The following is a 12,876-nucleotide window of genomic DNA, read 5'->3' as shown; positions in this document are numbered from 1 at the left end:
ACTTACTAAAGCACTAAATTGGTTTTGTAACCTCATTGAGCTTTGACCTTCATAGGCAGGTGTATCCAATCATGAGAAAAGGTATTTAAGGTGGCCACTTGCAAGTTGTTCTCCTATTTGAATCTCCTATGAAGAGTGGCATCATGGGCTCCTCAAAACAACTTTCAAATGATCTGAAAACAAAGATTATTCAACATAGTTGTTCAGGGGAAGGATACAAAAAGTTGTCTCAGAGATTTAAACTGTCAGTTTCCACTGTGAGGAAAATAGTAAGGAAATGGAAGAACACAGGTACAGTTCTTGTTAAGCCCAGAAGTGGCAGGCCAAGAAAAATATCAGAAAGGCAGAGAAGAAGAATGGTGAGAACAGTCAAGGACAATCCACAGACCACCTCCAAAGACCTGCAGCATCATCTTGCTGCAGATGGTGTCAATGTGCATCGGTCAACAATACAGCGCACGTTGCACAAGGAGAAGCTATATGGGAGAGTGATGCGAAAGAAGCAGTTTCTGCAAGCACGCCACAAACAGAGTCGCCTGAGGTATGCAAAAGCACATTTGGACAAGCCAGTTACATTTTGGAAGACGGTCCTGTGGACTGATGAAACAAAGATTGAGTTGTTTGGTCATACAAAAAGGCGTTATGCATGGAGGCAAAAACACACGGCATTCCAAGAAAAGCACTTGCTACCCACAGTAAAATTTGGTGGAGGTTCCATCATGCTTTGGGTCTGTGTGGCCAATGCTGGCACTGGGAATCTTGTTAAAGTTGAGGGTCGCATGGATTCAACTCAGTATCAGCAGATTCTTGACAATAATGTGCAAGAATCAGTGACGAAGTTGAAGTTACGCAGGAGATGGATATTTCAGGAAGACAATGATCCAAAACACCGCTCCAAATCTACTCAGGCATTCATGCAGAGGAACAATTACAATGTTCTGGAATGGCCATCCCAGTCCCCAGACCTGAAGATCATTTAAAATTTGTGGGATGATTTGAAGTGGGCTGTCCATGCTCGGCAACCATCAAACTTAAGTGAACTGAAATTGTTTTGTAAACAGGAATGGTCAAATATACCTTCATCCAGGATCGAGGAAATCATTAAAAGCTACAGGAAGCGGGGGGCGTGGCCAGCAGGCAGCATGAGCGGTCGCATTTGAGAGCAGCTCCGCAGTCCAACGCTGATATATTCTATTAATCCTGCCGAAATTGGTGCCTAAATACACCTCCGGATTACCTGTGGTGCGGTGATCATTCTGATCGGTAATATGAGTAGAGGTCGCAGTGCTGCGGCGGCTGAGAAGCTGAAGAAATTTGCCCGAGACTCCCAGCAAGATGGCGCCGGCAAACAGGCAGAGCGGGAAGCCAGTGAGGCGGAGGAGGAGGAGAACATGGAGGCCGGATTCAAGGAATCGCAGGAGCTGACCTTGCAGAAAGTTACTACGCAATTACTTGCAGCGATCCAGGATTCAAAAGTGTCGCTGATGGGTAAAATTGAGGAGGTTAAGATCGATGTGGGTCTCCTCAGGCTGGATTTGCAAAATCTGAGAGAGCGGGTAAAGGAGACGGAGCAGCGGATCTCCACGCTGGAGGACGACGCAAGAGAGACGCCGGGCAGATTATCCTCTTTGGAAAGCGTGGCAAACAACTGGGCGCAGAGGGCTGATGATCTGGAAAATCGCCTGCGTCACAACAATTTAAGAATCCTAGTGACGCCGGGGAGAGCAGAAGGGAGCGACCCATGTAAGTTCATGGAAACATGGCTCTCCGAAACTTTCCCTGATGCGACGCTGTCAGCGGCCTTCGCCATAGAAAGAGCCCACCGGGTGCCGGCCAGACCTCCTCCCCCAGGAGCGCAGCCCAGACCCCTCCTGGCCCGACTGTTGAGCAGCAGGGATAGAGATGCGATCCTTGGTGCGGCGAGACGCAAGGGCCCGATCTTACACAACAACGCTTCCATATTGATCTTTCCTGACTTCTCTGCGTCTCTTCAGAAAACGAGGGCATCCTTCATCCAAGTGAAAAAACGCCTTAGAGAACACCAAATTGCTTACTCCATGATCTTCCCAGCCCGTCTCAGAGTGATTCATCAAGAGCACTCCCTTTTCTTTACTTCTCCTGCGGAGGCAGATGATTAGACCAACACACTGAAGAGGAAGCGCTGATGCGTTACAGTTATGGGCGATGCCTGGAGGGTCGTTGTTGTGCTGGCGTCGCGGTCTTGATCCACTTATTTCTTCTTCTCCGGAGTGAGGTCGGTAATGCGATTCTAATTCCTGGGACGTCGTGTCTGAAATCGCTGTTGCGATCGCTTTATGATCATCCTATGCAGGTATTCGGCGTCCCTTGTTACTGAAGGCGCGAAATATTTTTGTTTTCTTCACCTCTTCTGTCATGTGAGTGGAGCGGGGCTCGGGATCGCCGTTGCGTCCGCGCCCTTATCTCCTGGTTCCAGTTCGCTGAGAAGCTGATGAACTTATCAGGATGCGCTGGTGCGCTTGTGGCCCTCCGGAAGCTTGTGAGCTACTGGGTGCGATTATTATTGGCCTTCCATTGAGCCGGTTTCCAGGTCGGCCCCCCTCGGGTCTGGGTAGCTGGAGGTCGCGTCTTTGGATGTGACGTGGCCTGCGTTCACTGCGATCATTGCTAAGTCCAGTTTGAGCTCCAGATCACTCGGTCGCAGGTGCGTCGCTGGTGGGACCGGACAGAGGTGACATCAGGCGGGACTAGGGCCAGACCGCTGTTGCGGCACCAAGAACACTTTCAAGCGAACTCGTGTCATCCTGTATCTTTTGATCTAACATGGGACTTTATTTTGGGTTCGCAACATTTGGCATCGCACTTAAGTTCATAATGCTGAATTTTGTTTTTAGAGCTGTATTAAGTTTCTAAGGTCACCATACATCATAATATCTTATAACCTAAGGTTACCTGCAAATTTTCCTCTCATTTCCTCCACACTTCCATTTCTTCCTTCCCCCTCCCCCCTTTTTTGCTTAATTCCTCATCCCCCCTCATCCCACCCCCCACCCCCCCTTGTTCTCTTACTCCCCTTCTACTCTAAGTCTCCCCCTTGCTCCTCTCTCCAGATTCCCCCTTCACACTTCCTCTCTCATTCTCTCCCATTTTTGCCCTCCGCTACCTCTTTTCCTCCTCACTCTATATTCTCCCTCCCTCACCCTCTTTCTTCCTCTCTCTTATCTCATTTTCTCCTCTCTCTCTCTCTCCTTCCCTTGCCCTCTTTCTTTTTCACATTTCTCTTTCTTCCCCTTTTTTTTTTTTCCTCTCCCTTATTTCTATACCCATCTATTCTTGGTCCTTTTATTTATGCATGATTAAAGGCTATGTTGCAGGGTAATTCAATTTATTGGACTGCAGGAGAACCTTAAGTCCTTGTTTGAGGACACCCCCGTACCAAGTACACCATCTAGCCACGTTGGTTCACCCTAGTCGTTGCTAGGGAAAATCTCTCCTGGTCGCACTACTGGACCAGTTCTTATCGACTGTGTGAGTGCAGCCGATTGTTTGTATTTAAGGGTACGTTTACCCAAGTTCTACTGTAGGTTAAGTTTTTGACATTTTCCATTCAATTTAGCAAGTGGTATCTTTCAATGGCTTTAAGCTTGATGACATGGAATGTTAGGGGACTGGGCACATCCAGGAAAAGGGCGGCAGTATTCGCACATATCAAAAGATCCAAAGCTCAGATTGTATGTTTACAAGAGACCCATTTATTGTTGGAGACCACTAGACTGCTTCAGAAGCCTTGGGTTCAATGGTCAGCTCACTCTGTTCATTCCTCATATTCTAGGGGTGTATCGGTACTAATCCACATAGCACTGCGGTGGGACCCGGGTAAGATTATAAAGGATAATGATGAGAGGTATGTGTTTATCCAGGCTCATATCGATGGGGTAATGATAGTGATCCTAGCCATATACATCCCCCCTGCGATGGGAATCTCGATTCTGTATGAGGCGGCTAAGTTTGCCTCACAATTCCCACAAGCCTTGGTGCTCTGCATGGGGGACTTCAATTTGATTAATAACACAGGACTGGATAGATTCAACACCCGACAGGTCCCGATCTCCCCTACGATACAAACTAGACTGAGTGCATTCCTACAGCAGGTGGGATGGTGCGACATGTGGCGGTTTTTTAACCCAGTACTGAGAGAATATACATGTTATACTCCCGGGAAAAACTCATTAACTCGAATTGATTACATCTGTGGAAACGAAAGAGTCTGTGCCCATATACAATCGGTATGTCACCTGCCCAGATCAGTATCAGATCACTCCCCGGTATTTGTAGGCATTAAATGGGAAGGATGTAAATCTCGTAAAGTGTCACGGAAGATTAACCCTTGGTGGCTTTCACTCTTTGGAACCAATGATAGGATTCCTGATCAGCTTAGGGCATACACTGAGACGAACTCCGTGGAAGAGAATCACTCGGCCTATTGGGACGCGCTTAAGGCGTATTTGAGGGGATGCTGTCACTCCTCTATCTCCTATCTCAAGAAACAGGCGGCCAGAGAGGAGGAGGAATTGGCCACTCAAAATAGAGTGCTCGAACATAGATTCACCTCGGACCCTTCTGAGGAAAACAGATCTCAATGGCTACAGGCTGGGAGGAAATATCTCTTGTACTTGCAAGATAAGGCTAAGAGACATGTCTTCTTCACGAACCAGAGATATTTTGAGCAAGGGAACCAATCTAGTAGTTTACTAGCGTTCCTGGTGCACCAATCCAATAGTTCACCTGCGGTCCTTAAGATTAGAGACCCTAGCGGCGAATCAGTCACTTCCGTCAATGGTATTCTGGAGGTGTTTTTGGACTTCTATAGGAACCTATATGAATCCAGGCTGACCGTGTCAAGGGAGGAGATCGCTGATTACTTACGAGATCTGGAGTTTCCCAGATTGACTTCGGCCCAGAGATCGGCCTTGGATGAGCCCATTAGTATGGAGGAGATGGTGGAGGCGATGGGAGCCCTCAATAGGGGTAGGGCGTCTGGGCCAGACAGACTCCCGATTGAAATATTTGACAAATATCAGGGGGAGCTGGCTCTAGCCCTCATGGAGACGGTTGAGGCTTCGTTCCGCAGGGGACGGTTGCCTGACTCTTTCTATGAGGCAACCATCGTTCTACTATTGAAACCAGATAAGGACCCATTGGATTGTGGCTCGTAGAGACCGATCTCTTTGTTGAACTCTGATTATAAAATTCTTACCAAAATACTAGCAACTAGACTCAACAAAGTGATCTCCTCCATAATACATGAGGATCAGTCTGGATTCATTCCGGGTAGGAGTACCTCGGATAACCTGAGGAGGGCGCAGGTGGTCTTACAGATGGGCACCAAGTTAGAGGAGGATTGGGCTCTGGTCTCCCTGGATGCGGCCAAGGCCTTTGACTCTATAGAATGGCCATACCTGCTGGAGGTACTGCGGGCATTTGGTTTCAGCAACAAATTCATTAGATGGATTGAGATTATATATAAAGCTCCATCTGCTAACATTCAGATGGGTGGCGGGGTGGCGGAAACTTTCCCTTTGGGGAGGGGAACCAGACAGGGATGTCCCCTATCCCCTCTCCTGTTCGCCCTTGCCATGGAACCGTTGGCGGTGCGCATTCGGGCGGACCCAATTTACCGGGGAGTGAGACACCGTAAGGAAGATGAACGCTTGTCTCTGTATGCAGATGACTTGCTATTGTTTGCATCTGATCCGGATTCCTCCATTCCTAGAGCCGTGGAACTAATTGACCGATTCGTGGAGTTCTCGGGTCTGTCAATAAACTGGTCAAAGTCGTACCTCCTCTTTCTGTCTCGGGACAGAGAGGAAATGGCGAACACCCGCATATGTAGGGTTCCAGTAGTGGATCATTTTAAATACCTTGGGATTATACTGGCGGGAAGCCCTTCGGAGATGATAGCAAGAAATATTGCCCCCCTGTTATCACACCTCGGGGAGAAATTTAATAGATGGAGCCAACTCCCGCTCTCAGTGGCGGGAAGGATTAACCTCCTTAAAATGATAGTGCAACCAAAGTGTCTTTATATTACCCAGCATGTATTTGTACAGATTCCCCGCTCTTTCTTTCGGTCCCTGGAATCCTTAATGATCACCTTTGTTTGGGGCACATCCAGATCAAGGGTCCAGTTGGCCAAATTACAGAGACCCAAAGACATGGGGGGTATGGCCCTTCCTGATCTTTATATATACTACCTGGCCGGACAATTGAAATATCTGGGTCAATGGACACTTCCTGGGGTAAGGGGTTCTCCGGAGGGACTCTTGGCAGACTTAACAGGTGTGGCTCTCCTATGGCCACTATTGACAGATCACAAGAGGGCCCCTGAGGGTCGTGTCCTCCTGATTCACAAACTAGGGGCCAGGATCTGGAAAGAGGCTAAAGCCATATTCGGATTTCATGATATACCAACTGAGACCCCCTTATGGGATAACCTGGACCTTCCACACTTTTGTGGGTTGCCGGGGTTTGGTGAATGGAGGAATCGCGGAATAGTCTCCCTGGGATCACTGGTCCAGGATGGTGAACTCCGCCCCTTTGCACAACTGCGTACGGAATTCAATCTGCCGGAATCTCATGGGTTTCAGTATCTCCAGATCAGGCACGCCTTTTGGGCTCAGTTCTCTGGTCGTGGGGTTAGATTCTCTTCCTTTCCAGTCATTGGAATTATCAGATCGCAGGGCCCTGGCGGTCTTATTTCCAAACTATACTCCTCACTTATTCGGGCCAAAGCCATGAACAGTCCTCTTTCTGTCCGGGAGAGGTGGAGTGCCAGGATCTCTGAAATTGATGATGTAGTGTGGGACGACATTGTCAAATCCCACACGTTGGTTTTTCCCGCAATTAATAATAGACTGATTCAGTTATATATAATACACCAGAGTTATATCACTCCCCAGAGACTGAAAAAGATGAAAAAGGCGAATAATTTGGTGGGGGTGGGTTGTCCGAGATGCGGGAGAGACGGTGCTGATTTCTGGCAGATGATATGGGATTGCCGGGCCATTCTCTCCTATTGGAGTGAGGTTGTAACGACTCTTTCCACCATACTTCAAAAAGTGGTTGCTATGTGCCCAATCCTGTGTCTATTTGGGGTGGTAGGGGTACACTCCTGGTCCCAAGATGAAAATCTATTAATAAAAAAGGTCCTGTTTTTGGCCCGGATGGGCATTATACTAAATTGGATGAGCACTCATCCCCCAACTAGAGCCTCTTGGATTGCATTGGTAAATGCTATAATTCCGTCAAAACAATTTGTTTATAAGACGAGAGGTTCTTTACATAAATTCGACAAAATATGGGGTAGATGGTTGGGATCGCCCTTGACCAGAGGATCACCCAGTTCCCTGACTGATAACCTACAGTCGGTATTATCGCAGTAATAATCAATAATGCTCCAGTGAGGGGAAAGGAGAAACATGTGATCCATGAAATACTGTATCAGGGATATGACGAGGTCCCTGAAACCTGGGTTGCACATTCCTTGTTAACATGGGCTTTTTGCCCCAGGACGGATATGACTCGCGAGTAGAGATGAGCGAACCGGTCCCGGTTCGGCTCGAGGCCGGTTCGCCGAACGGGGGTCCCGTTCGAGTTCGGTTCGTCGAACGTTCGACGAACCGAACTAGAACCAATAGGCTATAATGGGAGGCAATCACAAACACATAAAAATGCATTATAAATGTACACAAACAGTTAATAAACATTGCCATAACACTTACCGGTCCCCGCGATCCCTTCTGCACTCTGTCTCCTGCCGCTATTCCATCCGATGATCGCTGAATCCTCCCGGTGACCTGCACTGCCAGCAGAGAAGCAGGACCTATCGTGACGTCAAAATAGCCATGTGACCAGTCACGTGGCTATTATCTCATTGGCTACAGACTGGTCACATGACTATGACACGTCATGTAGGACCTGCGAGTGCATCTCTCCGGTACACGGTGCACATATGTGTATCGCCGTGTACCGGCGACATGCTCTAGCACACGGTCGACTCCCCGTTCCGTTAGGGACCGGCTGACACAGCCGGTCATTAACGGAGATCACCGTTGCCATAGCAACGCAGTTAGCGGTGACGTCACCGCTAACCGCGGCTCCGGGAGCACCGTTGCTATGGTAACGCGTCTGTCAGCGTTACCGCTGTTACCGCTAGCAGCCAGCAGTGATCACTCACGGAGTGAAGGCTGCACGCTGCTTCCCGATTGTAGTGAGCATTGTAGTTAGGATGGAGGTTCCCCAGCCCCAAGTGATGCCCCTCACTACAATCGTCACTACTACTACACTAGAAAGAAAGCAGATAGAAGAGCAGGATCGTGGAGGGCTGACAGGGGGTAATAAAGATGGAGTCTCTAATGTGTCTGTGTATTTATTTCTATTAAAGTATTTTTTCTCTGTGTGGTGTCTTTTTTTAACCCTTTATTGGAGATTCTTAATGGCCGGGTCAAACGTGCCTGACATTAAGAATCTCTGGCTTAATACTGGCTGGTAAAACAAAGCCAGTATTAACTCATGATTACCCAACAAGCCACCCGGCTCCAGGGCTGTTGGAAGAGTTGGATACAGCGCCAGATGATGGCGCTTCTATGAGAGCGCCATTTTCTGGGACGGCTGCGGACTGAAATCCGCAGCAGAGGCGCCCACAAACCTCGGGCTAACCTGTGCTGCGGATTCCAATCCCCAGCTGCCTAGTTGTACCCGGCTGGACACAAAAATAGGGCGAAGCCCACGTCATTTGTTTTTTAATTATTTCATGAAATAAGTGAAATAATTAAAAAAAACGGGCTTCCCTATATTTTTGGTTCCCAGCCGGGTACAAATAGGCAACTGGGGGTTGGAGGCAGCCCGTGGCTGCCAGCTGTACCTGGCTAGCATACAAAAATATGGCGAAGCCCACGTCATTTTTTTGGTGGGCAAAAAACTTCTGCATGCAGTCCTGGATGGAGTATGCTGAGCCTTGTAGTTCTGCAGCTGCTGTCTGCTCTTCTCCATACAGACAGACAGCAGCTGCAGAACTACAAGGCTCAGCATACTCCATCCAGGACTGTATGCAGAAGTTTTTTGCCCCCTGAAAAAATTATGTGGCTTCGCCATATTTTTGTATGCTAGCCAGGTACAGCAGGCAGGTACGGCTGCCCCCAACCCCCAGTTGCCTATTTGTACCTGGCTGGGAACCAAAAATAAAGGGAAGCCCTTTTTTTATTATTTCATGAATTTCATGAAATAATTAGAAAACAAATGACGTAGGCTTTGCCCCATTTTTGTGTCCAGTCAGGTACAACTAGGCAGCTGGGATTGGAATCCGCACCACCGGTTGGCCTGAGCTTTCTGGGCCCCACTGCTGCGAATTGCAGTCTGCAGCCACCTCAGAAAATGGCATTTTCATAGAAGCGCCATCTTCTGGCGCTGTATCCAACTCTTCCAGCACCTGCCTGCTATACCTGGCTAGCATACAAAAATATGGCGAAGCTCACGTCCTTTTTTTGTAGCTTTTTGGCAAAAAAAAAAAAAAATGCTTCCCTGGATTTTCCATTGCCAGTGAAGGTAACACCAAGCAGTGGGGGTTAGCAGCCAGTAGCTGCTTGGATTACCCTTAGCTAGCAATACAAAAAATGCAGTGGGAGCTAACATATATTTTTTTTAATTATTTATTTAAATAACTAAAAATAAAATGGGCTTCCCTGTATTTTGATTGCTGGACATCACAGTGCTGTAAAAATAAATCTTTAAAAAAATGACGTAGCGCTCCGCGGTATTTTTGATTCTCAGCGCAGATAAAGCAGACAGCTATGGGTTGCCACCCCCATCTGCCTGCCGTTACCTTGGTTGGCAATCAAAATACAGGGAAGCCCATTAATTTTTTCTATTTAAAAAATAGTTAAAAAAAAAAAATTACGTTGGGTCCCCCCATTTTTGATAGCCAGCTAGGGTAAAGCAGACGGCTGTAGCCTGAAAACCACAGCTGGCAGCTTTACCGTGGTTGGGGATCCAATGTGGAGGTCCCCTCAGGCTCTTTTTTATAATTATTTTATAAATATTAATAATTACACAATAAAAGTAGGGGACCCCCCAAATTGGATCACCAGCCAAGGTAAAGCGGACAGCTGTGGTCTGGTATTCTCAGGGTGGGAAGGTCCATAGTTATTGGGCCTTCACAGCCTAAAAATAGCAGGCCGCAGGCACCCCAGACGTGGCGCATCCACTAGATGCGCCAATCCTGGCGCTTCACCCCAGCTCATCCCGTGCCCTGGTGCAGTGGCAAACGGGGTAATAAATCGGGTTGATACTAGCTGTAAAGTCACCTGAGATCAAGCCCAGCAGTTTGTGATGTCATGGCGTCTATTAGATACCCAACATCATAAACTGTCAGTACTAACAAAAACAAAAAATCGACAAAAGAAATTTATTTGAAAAAACAGTCCCCAAAACATTTCCTCTTTCACCAATTTATTGTAAGAAAAAAAATAAAGGGGTCCCACGACAACTCTGGACCGTCTAGAATATGGGGGGGAGACACTCAGGGAACGTATCCCCCATTTTCTAGGAGTGCGGACCCTTCATGTGAGGAGTGTGGGTGCAATGAATCTGCACTCACTCTCCCCGGGTCCACAGCAGCAGAGTCCATGTCGTAATGGTTGCTACCAAAGCTGCAATGCCCTGCTCATGAGGTAAGGGCATGCCTAATCAGGAGAACTACTGTAGAGGAAGCTCTGCTCACTGGTATATAGGTGCTCAGAGGTAATAATAGATAAAATTAGTGAGTAACCTCGGCACTCTATATCTCCCAGACTAAGTCAGTAAGTCACAACGGATAGTAATGCAAAATCACTCTTTATTGGTCCGTATTAAGAAAATTTTTTTTTCATAAGCATATATGTTTTTGTCCAAAACAAGTTACAAATGACGTTTCGGCCTGAGCCTTCGTCAGATTGGACTTATCTGCATGTAATCATGAAAAATGACAATAATCAGTATCACATAAGAGTGAGAGAACAATAACATAAACTCGAACAATGTAGAGGTACAATTGGGATGCAGCAAAAAAATTGCAACACAGCAAGAAATGAAACACATGATACAAATGTCATAATACAGTACAAGGACAATATAGTAATGACAAATATGGGGTCAGAGTAGACTTAGACAGCTCTGGTACGAAAGAGATGTCAATCATAAAGTAACATGTGCAGTAGGTGTAGAGCTACACTATGCATGGCAGAGCTAATGGGTAGACCGACCATAGAAAAAGTAGAGAAAAAGTGGAGAAAAAGTGGAGAATAAGTGGAACATAAGAGGAGAAAAAGTGGAGAAAAAGTGGAGAAAAAAGTGGAGAAAAAGTGGAGAAAAAGTGGAGAAAAAGTGGAGATTAAGAGGAGAAAAAGTGGAGAAAAAAGTGGAGAAAAAGTGGAGAAAAAGTGGAGCATAAGTGGAGAAAAAGTGGAGAAAAAGTGGAGAAAAAGTGGAGCATAAGAGGAGAAAAAGTGGAGAAAAAAGTGGAGAAAAAGTGGAGCATAAGAGGAGAAAAAGTGGAGAAAAAGTGGAGAAAAAGTGGAGCATAAGAGGAGAAAAAGTGGAGAAAAAGTGGAGAAAAAGTGGAGCATAAGAGGAGAAAAAGTGGAGATTAAGAGGAGAAAAAGTGGAGAAAAAGTGGAGCATAAGAGGAGAAAAAGTGGAGAAAAAGTGGAGAAAAAGTGGAGAAAAAGTGGAGAAAAAGTGGAGATTAAGAGGAGAAAAAGTGGAGAAAAAGTGGAGAAAAAGTGGAGCATAAGAGGAGAAAAAGTGGAGAAAAAAGTGGAGAAAACGTGGAGAAAACGTGGAGAAAAAGTGGAGAAAAAGTGGAGAAAAAGTGGAGAAAAAGTGGAGAAAGTGGAGAAAAAAATGGAGAAAAAGTGGAGAAAAAGTGGAGAAAAAGTGGAGAATAAGAGGAGAAAAAGTGGAGAAAAAGTGGAGAAAAAGTGGAGAAAGTGGAGAAAAAAATGGAGAAAAAGTGGAGAAAAAGTGGAGAAAAAGTGGAGAATAAGAGGAGAAAAAGTGGAGAAAAAGTGGAGAAAAAGTGGAGAATAAGAGGAGAAAAAGTGGAGAAAAAGTGGAGAAAAAGTGGAGCATAAGAGGAGAAAAAGTGGAGAAAAAAGTGGAGAAAAAGTGGAGAAAAAGTGGAGCATAAGAGGAGAAAAAGTGGAGAAAAAGTGGAGAAAAAAGTGGAGAAAAAGTGGAGAAAAAGTGGAGAAAAAGTGGAGAAAAAGTGGAGAAAAAGTGGAGATTAAGAGGAGAAAAAGTGGAGAAAAAGTGGAGAAAAAGTGGAGCATAAGAGGAGAAAAAGTGGAGAAAAAAGTGGAGAAAACGTGGAGAAAAAGTGGAGAAAAAGTGGAGAAAAAGTGGAGAAAAAGTGGAGAAAGTGGAGAAAAAAATGGAGAAAAAGTGGAGAAAAAGTGGAGAAAAAGTGGAGAATAAGAGGAGAAAAAGTGGAGAAAAAGTGGAGAAAAAGTGGAGAATAGGAGGAGAAAAAGTGGAGAATAAGTGGAGAAAAAAATGGAGAAAAAGTGGAGAAAAAGTGGAGAAAAAGTGGAGCATAAGAGGAGAAAAAGTGGAGAAAAAGTGGAGCATAAGAGGAGAAAAAGTGGAGAAAAAAGTGGAGAAAAAGTGGAGAAAAAGTGGAGCATAAGAGGAGAAAAAGTGGAGAAAAAGTGGAGAAAAAGTGGAGCATAAGAGGAGAAAAAGTGGAGAAAAAGTGGAGCATAAGAGGAGAAAAAGTGGAGAAAAAGTGGAGAAAAAGTGGAGAAAAAGTGGAGAAAAAGTGGAGAAAAAGTGGAGAAAAAGTGGAGATTAAGAGGAGAAAAA

The sequence above is a fragment of the Anomaloglossus baeobatrachus genome, chromosome 2 (assembly GCF_048569485.1).
Source record: "Anomaloglossus baeobatrachus isolate aAnoBae1 chromosome 2, aAnoBae1.hap1, whole genome shotgun sequence".
NCBI classification, from domain to species: domain Eukaryota; kingdom Metazoa; phylum Chordata; class Amphibia; order Anura; family Aromobatidae; genus Anomaloglossus; species Anomaloglossus baeobatrachus.
Note: the sequence above shows the minus strand (reverse complement) of the source record.